General features: G+C 39.8%; 2 non-coding genes across 2 annotated transcripts; one reads left to right on the forward strand and one right to left on the reverse strand.

The window, feature by feature from the left end:
• Positions 1-1,407: 1,407 nt before the first annotated feature.
• LOC112724960 (small nucleolar RNA R71) lies at positions 1,408-1,515 on the reverse strand. The gene has a single exon (XR_003164097.1). It is a non-coding gene; the product is annotated as a small nucleolar RNA R71 (small nucleolar RNA).
• An 8,570-nt stretch (positions 1,516-10,085) lies between these two features.
• Positions 10,086-10,192, forward strand: LOC112724310 (small nucleolar RNA R71). Its single transcript, XR_003163479.1, has one exon. It is a non-coding gene; the product is annotated as a small nucleolar RNA R71 (small nucleolar RNA).
• The last annotated feature ends 1,642 nt before the right edge of the window (positions 10,193-11,834 follow it).

The following is an 11,834-nucleotide window of genomic DNA, read 5'->3' on the forward strand; positions in this document are numbered from 1 at the left end:
TGTTTCTTATGAGTCAAATCAAATTTTCAATTTGAAAATCTTATCTTTTTCAAAATCATTTTCAAAAATCAAATCTTTTTCATTTTTCTTATTTATTTTAAAAAATTTTAAAAATATTTTTCAAAAATCTTTTTCTTAATTTTATATCATATTTTCGAAAATATTATCAACAATAAATGTTTTGATTCAAAAAATTTCAAGTTTGTTACTTACTTGTTAAGAAAGATTCAAACTTTAATTTCTAGAATCATATCTTGTGATTTCTTGTGAATCAAGTCATTAATTGTGATTTTAAAAATCAAATCTTTTTTAAAACTAATTTCAATCATATCTTTTCAAAAAAAAAATCTTTCTATCTTATCTTTTTCAAAATCATATCTTTATCAAAAAAAAAATTTGATTTTAAAAATATCTTTTCTAACTTCTTATCTTCTTATCTTTTCAAAATTGATTTTCAAATTTATTTCAACTAACTAATTAACTTTTTGTTTCTTATCTCTTTCAAAACTACCTAACTAACTTCCCCTCTCTAATTTTCGAAAATACCTCCCTCTTTTTCAAAAATTCTTTTTAATTAAATAATTGTTTTAAATTTTAATTTTAAATTTTTTCCCCTTTAATTTTCGAAAATCATCAAACTCTTTTTCAAAAATTATTTTCGAAAATTTCTCTCTCTCATCTCCTTCTATTTATTTAATTATTTACTAACACTTCTCTTCATCTCAAATCACTGCTCTTATCCTCACCCTTGTATTTGGATTATCTATTATTCTTCACTCTTACTCCCTTTTCTTCTTCTACTAACAACAAGGGAACCTCTATACTGTGGTAAAAAGGATCCCTATTATTATTTTCTGTTCTCCTCTTTTTCATATGAGCAGGAGCAAGGATAAGAACATTCTTATTGAAGCAGATCCTGAACCTGAAAGGACTCTGAAAAGGAAACTAAGAGAAGTTAAAATACAACAATCCAGAGACAACCTTACAGAAATTTTCGAACAGGAAGAGGAGATGGTAGCCGAAAATAATAATAATGCAAGGAGGATGCTTGGTGACTTTACTGCACCTAATTCCAATTTACATGGAAGAAGCATCTCCATTCCTGCCATTGGATCAAACAATTTTGAGCTAAAACCTCAATTAGTTTCTCTGATGCAGCAGAACTGCAAGTTTCATGGACTTCCATCTGAAGATCCTTTTCAGTTTTTAACTGAATTCTTGCAGATATGTGATACTGTTAAGACTAATGGAGTAGATCCTGAAGTCTACAGGCTCATGCTTTTCCCTTTTGCTGTAAGAGATAGAGCTAGAATATGGTTGGATTCTCAACCCAAAGATAGCCTAAACTCTTGGGATAAGCTGGTCAAGGCTTTCTTAGCCAAGTTCTTTCCTCCTCAAAAGCTGAGTAAGCTTAGAGTAGATGTTCAAACCTTCAGACAGAAAGAAGGTGAATCCCTCTATGAAGCTTGGGAGAGATACAAGGAACTGACCAAAAAGTGTCCTTCTGACATGCTTTCAGAATGGACCATCCTGGATATATTCTATGATGGTCTGTCTGAATTAGCTAAGATGTCATTGGATACTTCTGCAGGTGGATCCATTCACCTAAAGAAAACGCCTGCAGAAGCTCAAGAACTCATTGACATGGTTGCTAATAACCAGTTCATGTACACTTCTGAGAGGAATCCTGTGAGTAATGGGATGCCTCAGAAGAAGGGAGTTCTTTAAATTAATACTCTGAATGCCATATTGGCCCAGAATAAAATATTGACTCAGAAAGTCAATATGATTTCTCAGAGTCTGAATGGAATGCAAGCTGCATCCAACAGTACGCAAGAGGCATCTTCTGAAGAAGAAGCTTATGATCCTGAAAATCCTGCAATAGCAGAGGTGAATTACATGGGTGAACCATATGGAAACACCTATAATCCCTCATGGAAAAATCACCCAAATCTCTCATAGAAGGATCAACAAAAGCCTCAACAAGGCTTTAATAATGGTGGAAGAAATAGGTTTAGCAATAGCAAGCCTTTTCCATCATCCACTCAGCAACAAACAGAGAACTCTGAACAAAATACCACTAATTTAGCAAACTTAGTCTCTGATCTATCTAAGGCCACTGTGAGTTTCATGAATAAAACAAGGTCCTCCATTAGAAATTTGGAGGCACAAGTGGGACAGCTGAGTAAGAAAATCACTGCCCCCTCCTAGTGCTCTCCCAAGTGATGCACAGAAAACTTGCCTCTTAACAAATTTCCTTCGGCAAGTGTACCAAATTTGTCGTCAAGTAAAAACTCACAATAGAGTGAGGTCGAATCCCACAAGGATTGATTGATCAAGCAACTTTAATTAGAGGAATGTTCTAGTTGAGCGAATCCAGGATTTGAGTTTAGAATTGCAGAAAATAAAATGGCGGGAAGGTAAATGACAGAAAAAGTAAATGCTGGAATTAAAGAACTGAAAGTAAATTACTGAAGTAAATTGCAGAATTGTAAATGGGAATGGGGGAATTGCTCATAAGAGTAAATAACAGAAATTAAAGAGAATGGGTAAGATCAGAAATGGGGAGTTCATTGGGCTTAGGAGATGTTGCATTCTCCGGATCAATTTCATTTTCATCTCTTCCTCAATCAATGCACTCATTGATCTCCTTGGCAATCTTAAGTGATTGAATTATAATTTCTTGTAATTCAATCTCTCAAATCTTGATCAATAGCCAATTCCTTGGTCAATTGCTCATGAGAAGAGATGAAGTATGGTCACTGATTATACCACATGCATTTCCCAAATCAAGTGTTGAGAGGATTATAGTCACATATCCATCCAAACCCAATTTGGTCCAGCATGAGAAAGCATTTCTAGCTTGATCTCTTCATTCCTCTTTCAAGGTTCAGAAGAGATCCAAGTATGAATAGCTTCTTTTCCAAGATAACTATCCAATTGGATGAAGATCGAAAGCTTTCAAGTAAAATCAAGAGAAAATATAGAAGAAGAATAATGAAAACTAGTATTGATCCATCAAATTACAACAGAGCTCCCTAACCCAATGAAAGGGGTTTAGTTGTTCATAGCTCTGGAAAATGAAAACAAAGATGGAGAATACATGATGAAACCTAGAAGTGCAGAGAAAGTAAATACAGAGAGTAATTCTATGCCCAGAGGCTCCCTATATTTTCCAACTCTCAAAATAATTCAAAGTTACTCCTATATATACTACTCTTCTACTCTTCTAGTTGGTTCTACAAGTCTTGGGTCTGGGCCTTTGTATCTTGAGTTTGAAGCAGTTATCTTCTTCATTGGGCTTGGCTTTACTTGCAGAGAGAAATTATGAAGTGGGCAGAGACTTTAGCTCAGGACGTTAGTGGTGTTAACGTTCAGTGAAAATATGGGTTCGAGAACGTTAGTGACATTCAACTTTTTCACTAACGTTCCTTACCCAAGTAAGAGTCACGTTAACCTCAACGTTAGTGGCACAAACGTTGCCACTAACGTTGCCTCTTTGTCCTTCACGCACGTTATTGGGACTCAACTTTCCCAATAACGTTGAGAAGCCTCCCCCTTCCCAACGTTAGAGTCCACGTTAACTTAGTTAACGTGGCTCTTTTAACGTAGGCTTGCCAACCTTCGAGAACGTTAGTGACACTTAACATTGTCACTAACGTTCTAATGTGCCCCTTAGCTCCCACGTTATGTCCACGTTAACTAGGTTAACGTGGCTTCTAACGTGGCCTATGCTAGCCATCTCCAACGTTAGTGACAATGTTGAGTGTCACTAATGTTGGTTCAACATTCCCTTATCCACGTTAGCTTCCACGTTAACTAAGTTAACGTGGGAGTTAACGTGGCTCATGGTGGCATGTGTGGGCTCCTTCCAACGTTAGTGACAATGTTGGGTGTCACTAATGTTGGCGTCACCTCCCTTCCTCACGTTAGCGTCCACGTTAACTAGGTTAACGTGGGAGTTAACGTGGCCTAGTGTGACTTGGCCAACGTTAGTGATAATGTTGAATGTCACTAACGTTGGCTTCCCCCCCTTTCTTCTTAATGTTAGAGGCCACGTTAACTAAGTTAACGTGGTGACTAACGTGGCCACTTATGAGCTTGGTCCAACGTTAGTGATAATATTAAGTGTCACTAACGTTGGCTCTATTTCCTTTCTTCCACCTTAGAGTTCACGTTAACTTAGTTAACGTGACTCTTAACGTGGGCAATGATGGCTTCGAGAGCGTTATTGGCAATCACTTTTCTCATTAACTTTGCAAGTTACTCCCATTCCATGTTAGTGTTAACATTAGTGTAACTAACGTAGCCACTAATGTGGTTCTTCTTTGCTTCCTTTGTCCTGAAATCAAGCAATAAAGTGCATCAAAGTTCTAGTCCAAATCATGGGAAATGCAACATCCAATTTGTCCTTAAATTCATGAAAAATCCTCATGAAATCATGTAAAGTGCACAATGTATGCTTGAATCAAGATGTAAGTGAATATCTACCCAAAACTAGCTTATTTCCTAAGGAAATGCATGAAACTACCCTAAAAACAGTAAAGAAAAGGTCAGTGAAACTGGCCAAAATGCCCTGGCATCACAACACCAAACTTAAAGCTTGCTTGTCCCTAAGCAAGTACTGGAACATGAGAATGATGAATGGAATGCCAAGAGAAATGAGTCATTCTTGTGGAAGTCATGTCCCTGGTTTTATGGTGGTTTCATGCATAGCAACTTAGGTTCATTCCTGGCTTTCAGACCTTTATCATGTCCCAGAATACTCACTGTGATTGCATCCCATAAAACTTTTATTTATTGATCCTTTTGTTGTTATTTCAGGGCTTATTTGTGTTCTTAGGCTAAGTGTTCTGTAAGGGGGCAACTCTTTAAAATAAGCTTTCAGCCAACACTCCCGAACCAGTTGGTTCAAGGTGCTAGGTGTTGAAGCACCCCTAAGGACTTACTTGCTCAAGTCTCTCCCCCATACATACACACCACAGGCATATAGTTTATTTATTTTCTTTTCTTGAGACCTTGGTGTCCAGCACCTCTTTGGGTTACTAAATGCTCTGTAGTGAGGGGTTACTCTTGATAGTGGACTTTCAGCTGATAATCCCGGTTTAGTTAACCCAAGTTCCCAAGTGATAAGGCACCCTTAAGAGCTTATTCATCCAAGTAGATCCCTCACACAGGAACACCACAGACACATGCCTCAAGATTAAAACCATTGGTGCCTAGCCTTATTGCTTACTCTTTTTCTTTTATTCCTCAGCTTTGATTGTTCTTTCCCTTTTTCTTATTAGGATCTTCTTATTTAGCTAGTCTCATGGGGTGTGTCTCAAGCATAGTATTCATGACAGACAGTTGTCCTCCTACCTTATGGTTGAACCAACTTAGCTAACTTATAACTATACCATAAACTCATGAACTTATTCCATAGTATGAACTCTACTCTGGTCTCTTAAAAACACTCATTCTCTTTTCATTTGATTCAAAGGGACAGGCATACAAGTAAGTAAGGAGATGATGTAGTAACATAAAGACTAGCAAACATAGACCTATTCGGAAAGAAAGCTTTAAAGACAGAATTTAAAAAGTTCAACTAACATGGAAGCATGTTCTATTTCATACAAGATCTTCCTTATTTAAAGCATAGAAAAAGATGGACCAAAGAAGGAACTCCACCACCTTTTACTCTTGTGGATGCCCATGCTTTCCTCCTTGTTTGTCTTCTTTGTGTCCTCTTGCATTCCCTCTCATCCGTGCTAATCTTGCTTGCTTCCAATCCTCAAGTGCCTTCCTCACTGATTCATGACTCTCTTCCACCCTTTGTCTTTCTTCTCATGCTAATTCATCCCTCATTTCTTCATACCTTGTGATTCCTGGATGCAATATGGGCAGCTGTCCTACCAAGTAACCGAGCCTGGTTTGAGTATTTATATGATGCCCAGTCTCGCTCATGTAAACTCCTTCTACGAATGCCCTTTGCTCGTCCAATAGTTCTGCCTGTTCTATTTGTCTCCGATGCATCTCATGTATATGTGCACCTTGATGTGCTTGGATGTTGATTAGCCTCTGGATGGATTCTTGTTGCTCATTTTGCCTTTGTTCCATCCTGTGGAATGTTTCACTCCATTATTGTCCTTGACTCAGTTGCTGATCCATCATTTGCTTTTGCCAATCCCCTTGTTGAGTCATCCATCTTGAGAGTGACTCCTCTTGCTGCCCCATCATCTGTAGTTGAAGTTCTCTCTGTGCTCCTTGGCTTTCCAAATATTGTCGAGATAGTCCACCAATGGCCTCCTGCAACTGGTGCATATCCAAGGTGGCTGGTGCTTGCCCTTCTACAGCTTGTCCTTCTACTACTTGAGGGGTTGCCCTCTTCCTTTGCTTCCGTTGAGGCAGGGGGATGCAGTGGCATGCATTCGTTGAACGGTTATTGGAATGCCCTCTTTTATCCACACGGGGTCCTCATCTTCAAACACCACCCCAGCTTTCTTGCACAGTCGGTAGATAGTGCTGGGGTAACCTAACGTTCCCCTTGAGTCGCTTTTCTCTGCCATTTTTCTAATCCCTTCTGCTATGAGTTCATGAACCTTGATCTCTCCGCCTTTAAGTATACAGTGCACCAGTGTGGCTCTCTTGAGATTCACCTCCGAGTTGTTTGCTGCTGGGAGGATGGACCTCCTTATAATTTCGAACCACCCTTTTGCTTCCGGGGTGAGATCTGCTCTTTTGATGAACCTTGGTCTCCTATCTGCATATCTTTCCCAGTCAGCTCCTGGTACACAAATGTCTTGCACAATCTGGTCATGATCAGGGTTGTTGTCCATTCTTAAATGATAACTCTCTTCTTCAAACGGTATGGACCGCAGTTTTAATGCCCTCATGACACTCATGGGACCAAAATCCACAATCTTTCCTCTCACAAAGCTTGTATATGACTCATCTGCCTTATCATATCGGACCGCATTTGCATAAAACTCTCTTATAAGATTTGCATTCACCCTAATGACCGGATCAGTAAGGAGCTTCCATCTTCTCTTTTCTACCTTCTTTGTGATTTCGGGACACTCATTTTTCCTAACTTGAAATTCCAGCTCATAAATGATCTCCTTATCCACCATCCATCCGTATTGCAATGCATGGTGCAAGCTTCTAAATCTCTTTTCATCATACGGGTGTTGCTCCATAGGTTCCTTTTCCTTCCTTCTTTTAGAGCTCGAAGATGCCATGAATGAAGGTTAATGCGTGAAGTTAGCAGGGGTGTGGAGACTTTTGGTGTTTAGGGTTGAGTGCAATGAAGGGAGTGAAGGGGAACCCGAAATGGAGAGGTGTGAAGAGTGGGGTATGGAACAAGGATCACTTATATAGAGAGGTTGTGAGTGAATGGAGGGTGTGGATTGATGGAGTGGTTGTTTTGATGGACGGTTGGGGTTGTGCATGTAGAAAGGACAAGGATCATCACTTTATGATGGAGATTGCTCGGTCTCCAAGGGTCCCATTTTTTTAATGTTGCATGGCAACATTTTCCAATGACTTCCCTTTTTAGAACAAGTGTATAGTCCTTCCTTTTGTGATGTCTGAACCTTCTTCCTTTAATTGTCCAATCTATCTCCTTCAATGCTCCTTTCCTTTTCCCTATAAAAATAAAATAAGAAAAATCAATATCATAAAAAGTTTTTAAACTTTACGGCTAGAATGATAAAGAGAAGAAAAGATTTTGTTTATTCATGAACTCCAACTAACTAACTAACTGTGTATCCTTATATGCACATTGGTGGCACCATGGGGTGACACCAAACTTAGTTTGCTTTGAACACCAAACTTGTTCTTCACTATATACTGCAATATAAGGACTTCACCAAGTTTGGGTTGGAATTCATGAATATTGACTTATTCACTAGTAAAAGCTAATAAAACATGGATTGCCTCCCATGAAGCGCTTCTTTAGCATCACTAGCTTGACGTTTCTCCTTCATCAGGGAGGTTGATAATGCTTCAAGTCCTCCCCTCTTGCCTTGGACTTATATCCATTGGTTGTATCAATGATCTCTACATGTTCCAAGGAGAGAACTCTGTTGATAGTGAAGACCTTAGGTAGCTGAGATGGTACAGTGGGGAGATTAGGAGGGATATCTGGGAAGTAAGCTGAGATCACTTTATCTCCTGGAGAGAAGCCTTCCGTAGGGATCTTCTTGTTCCTCCACCCCCTTGGTACCTTCTTCTTTGTCCCGTTTGATGCTGCCATGCTCTTGGCGACTTCTTCTTCTAAGGGAATTTTGTTGTTGTCTTCACATGCTTCTAGTGGTTTAGGTTCCTCCAGCTTCTCTTTGAGCTGTGACAATTGCTGTTTGCCTTGTTCATCATTCAGTGGGATTCTCAGATGTGTTGGTTGTGCTTCAGTGCTTGTTTCCTCTGTCAGCATCTCATTATGATCATTGCTTGGTTCTTTGTTTTCTTGGTCTGCTTCTTGTGAGAGTTTAAAGACATTAAAGCTGAGTCGTTCATCATGGATCCTCAATATTAGCTCCCCTCGCTCCACATCTATGAGTGCTCTGGCTATAGCTAGGAATGGTCTTCCCAATATGATTGGGTGAGTGTGACTCTCTTCCATGTCCAAGATGACAAAGTCTGTGGGAAGAAAGTATTTCCCCACCTTTAATAACACGTTTTCCACCACTCCTCTTGCTTGTTTTTGAGTTTTGTCAGCCAGCCTGATGACTACATCTGTGGGCAATATCTCATTGATCTGCAGCCTCTTCACCAGGGATAAGGGCATTAAGTTGATGCTTGCTCCCAAATCGCAGAGTGCTCTATCAAACATTGTTTCCCCTATGGCACAGGGGATATGAAAACTCCCTGGATCTTTTCTTTTCGTAGGCGACTGCGGTTGAATGAGGGCACTGCACTCCTTGTTCATCACTATAGTTTGGCCTCCCTTGAGTGAGCTTTTCCTGGGAAGCAGCTCCTTCATATACTAGATGTATGCAGGCATTTGTTGGATAGTCTTGATGAACGGTATGTTCACATGCAAAGATGCAAACAAGTCAAGAAATCTTGAGTATATTCTCTTCTCCACAGCACCATTGAGCAGTTGGGGAAAAGGTGCATAGAGTCTCAGCAGCTCCTGTTTTGAGATTTCTGGTTCTTGGTAATCTTTTTTCCCTTCCTCTACTGAGGTATCTTCAGGTTGTTCTGACAGCTTGCTTGGCTTGTCCTTAGTCTCCTTATCACTTATAGTGACCATCTTGCAATCTTCCCATCTTACTTTCTTTGTTTCACCTCTCAGATTCTTCTCTGTGTCACTTGGGAATCCATCTGTGGGTTTGGGAATTTGCTCAGAGAGATACCCCACTTGAGATTCCAACCTCTTGATTGTGTCTCCCTGGTTCTTGAAACTGGCTCGCACTTCCTCCTTGAACACCTTGTTGTCTTGAATCTCCTTGCTTATGCCTTCAAGTAGATTTTCAATCCTTGAGATTCTTTCATCAAATGATGATAGGTCAGGCTGAGGAGGGTTATTCTGGCCTTGATATGAATGTGGAGAGATGTTGTTATGGGGGTGTTGATATGGTCTAGATGTGAAGTGTTGGGTGGCTGCATTGTTTGGATTTGGGCGTCTTTGATCAAGGCTTTGGTCTTGTTGATTTTCCCACCCAAAGTTTGGGTGATTCCTCCATCCAGGGTTGTAGGTCTTGGAGTATGGATCATGGTTTTGCCTAGGTGGATTCCCAATGTAGTTGGCTTGCTCCTGACTACCCTCTACTTCTTCATTCACTCCTTCTTGGGTTGTTGATGAAGTGGAGATTGCTGCTACTTGGTTCCTCTCCATCTTCTTGGTGAGGTCAGCCAGCTGCTGGGTAATGAGCTTGTTTTGGGCCAGCAGAGCATCTACATTGTTTAGCTCCATTACTCCTCTTGTGTTCCCTCTTTCGGAAGCATAGAAGTAGTCGTTCTCTGCTACTGTTTCAATGACATCTATGGCCTCCTCAATGGTCTTCTTCTTGTTCAAAGATCCTCCGGATGAATGGTTTATGGCCTTCTTTGACTCATAAGAGAGCCCTTCATAGAAAATGTGCAGCTGCACCCATTCATTGAACATATCGGGTGGGCACCTCCTTGTTAGGTCTTTAAAGCTCTCCCATGCTTCATATAGAGTCTCACCATCTTGTTGCCTAAAATTTTGGACCTCAGCTCTCAGCCTATTGATTCGTTGAGGAGGGTAAAATCTTGCTAAGAATTTGTTCACCACATCTTCCCAAGTTGTCAAGCTCTCCCTTGGGAAAGACTCCAGCCACTTGGCTGCCTTATCCTTGAGTGAGAATGGAAATAAGAGCAGTCTATAGGCGTCAGGATGAACACCATTAGACTTCACTGTGTCACATATTCTCAGGAAGGTGGTTAGATGTTGATTGGGGTCTTCTTGGACACTTCTTCCGAACGAACAGTTGTTCTGAACAAGGGTGATGAGCTGTGGTTTTAGTTCAAAATTGTTGGCATGGATGGTTGGCTTTTGAATGCTACTTCCACAGTTTCCTGGGTTTGGATTGATGTAAGAGCCTAAAACTCTTCTATCCTCCCCAGCATGATTTGCTCGACCTCTTCCGCCATGGTTGTGAGCCTCTTCTTCGTGATGGTTTTCCATGTTTTCTTCCATGTTTGGTTCAAAGTATTCCTCAAAGTGTTCCTCCTCTTCTTCAGCACCAACTACACGTTTTTCTCTTGCCTCCCTCCTTAGTCTAAGGAAGGTTCTCTCAGGTTCAGAATCAAAGGAAGTTGAAGCCCCGCTTCTTCTCCCTGTCATACAACCAACAAGTACAAGCAAAGAGAATAGATGCAGAAAGTATATTTGTCAGAATTACTGTTACTGTGAGTGATGCAATATATCAAACAGTTAGTGGGTTAGTGAGATGAATGGTAAATAACAAAGAAAAAGTAGGGGGAAGGGAAGAAATTAACTAAAACAGAAAGTAAATGACTCAAACAGAAAATTAAATCAAACAAAAATAAAATGCTCAATCTAGTTATCCTCCAATTTAATCATTGTTGATGCACAATCAATCCCCGGCAACGGCGCCATAAACTTGATGCACAGCAAACTTGTCTCTTAACAAATTTCCTTCGGCAAGTGTACCAAATTTGTCGTCAAGTAAAAACTCACAATAGAGTGAGGTCGAATCCCACAAGGATTGATTGATCAAGCAACTTTAATTAGAGGAATGTTCTAGTTGAGCGAATCCAGAATTTGAGTTTAGAATTGCAGAAAATAAAATGGCGGGAAGGTAAATGACAGAAAAAGTAAATGCTGGAATTAAAGAACTGAAAGTAAATTACTGAAGTAAATTGCAGAATTGTAAATGGGAATGGGGGAATTGCTCATAAGAGTAAATAACAGAAATTAAAGAGAATGGGTAAGATCAGAAATGGGGAGTTCATTGGGCTTAGGAGATGTTGCATTCTCCGGATCAATTTCATTTTCATCTCTTCCTCAATCAATGCACTCATTGATCTCCTTGGCAATCTTAAGTGATTGAATTACAATTTCTTGTAATTCAATCTCTCAAATCTTGATCAATAGCCAATTCCTTGGTCAATTGCTCATGAGAAGAGATGAAGTATGGTCACTGATTATACCACATGCATTTCCCAAATCAAGTGTTGAGAGGATTATAGTCACATATCCATCCAAACCCAATTTAGTCCAGCATGAGAAAGCATTTCTAGCTTGATCTCTTCATTCCTCTTTCAAGGTTCAGAAGAGATCCAAGTATGAATAGCTTATTTTCCAAGATAACTACCCAATTGGATGAAGATCGAAAGCTTTCAAGTAAAATCAAGAGAAAAGA

Source organism: Arachis hypogaea, chromosome 11, assembly GCF_003086295.3.
Source record: "Arachis hypogaea cultivar Tifrunner chromosome 11, arahy.Tifrunner.gnm2.J5K5, whole genome shotgun sequence".
In the NCBI taxonomy this organism is placed as follows: Eukaryota; Viridiplantae; Streptophyta; class Magnoliopsida; order Fabales; family Fabaceae; genus Arachis; species Arachis hypogaea.